The 1336-nt window shown below is 25.1% G+C and overlaps 1 protein-coding gene across 9 annotated transcripts in view; it reads right to left on the bottom strand.

The window, feature by feature from the left end:
- LOC108686259 (extracellular serine/threonine protein CG31145) overlaps positions 1-1336 on the bottom strand; it is a 234514-nt gene that overhangs the window by 104601 nt on the left and 128577 nt on the right. The gene's annotated exons all lie outside the window — the stretch shown is intronic.

The following is a 1336-nucleotide window of genomic DNA, read 5'->3' as shown; positions in this document are numbered from 1 at the left end:
TATATATATATATATATATATATTGATGAGTGGTTTGCTTCGAAAGATGAAGAATTTTTTTGGCATGGTATACACAAATTGCCCGAAAGATGGGAAAAATATAGTTAGCGAGGGCAAGTACTTTGAATAAATTTGTTTTTGCTTCCTAGGAAAAAAATGTGTTTTCTGACTAAAAAATAGCGGATTTAAGTTTATATATTTATTTCAGTCAAAATGGATCTTAGTGATTAAATACATACTTTTGTATAAATATATATATATTCAGATTCTGTATACCGCGCGCCAAAATTTTTTTTGGTCTTGAAATCAGCATCAGAATAGTAATCAGAAATAGTAATAGTAATCAGAATATAATTTATTTCACTTATAATATTTCATTAAACAAAATATTAAATCACATAATTTAATATTTTCTTTATGTTAATCCTTTGCGGCACAGTGTCCTACATATATGAGATCTTTTTAACCTCTGTTTTTTATGTTTTTCATACAATTTCTAACATATTACTACAAGGAAAAAACATTATCAGTGATTAGAACATCAACTGTTATAAAAAAATCATAGAAACGTTCCTATTGTTAACGAAATGTATTTTATAAATAAACAAACTGGAAAAATTCATCCTTTTTTAACAATAAATGTGATTGTGACTAATCAACAATAATTAATTAGCCGAAAATGAAGTCTGAGAGGTTTTTGAGTCACTGATTACGAATCTGAAGTCAAAATTAAAAAATTCAAAATGGCGGATCCAAAAAGCGAAAAATTGCTTGATTCCAATGAAACTTGTTATTCGGGGATTTTTGCGGTCCCTGATTATGATTATGAATCTGGCCTCATATTTTTAAAATTTAAAATGGATCCAAGATGGCGAACAGAAAATTAAAAAAATTAGTTTTGGACTGTAAAATAAGTCAAGTAGGTTTTTTTTGGGTCGTTTATTGCGAATTTGAAATCAAAATTAAAAAATTAAAATTAAAATTAAAATTAAAATTATTCGAAACAACCCATTTTACAACCTAAAACTATTTAATTTTTTAATTTTTTGTCCGCCATCTTGGATCCATCATTTTGAATTTTGAAAATCTGAGGCTAGATTCGTAATCAGTGACCACGAAAAACTCCCGAGTAACAAATTTCAACTAAATTCTACGTAAAGTAAAATATATACTATACTTTAAAGGAAAAAAAAATTATTAAATTGCTTGTATTAATTATATATTAATTATTTCTTTTTTATGTTAATAAGCATTTTTAGTAAGAATATCTAGAATAAGAAAATTTTTAAAGAAAATTTTAAATATGTGAATAATTTATTGCTAAAAATATTATCGA

This window comes from Atta colombica, unplaced genomic scaffold (assembly GCF_001594045.1).
Source record: "Atta colombica isolate Treedump-2 unplaced genomic scaffold, Acol1.0 scaffold17, whole genome shotgun sequence".
Taxonomy (NCBI): Eukaryota; Metazoa; Arthropoda; class Insecta; order Hymenoptera; family Formicidae; genus Atta; species Atta colombica.
This window is presented reverse-complemented; position numbering and strand designations above follow the sequence as displayed.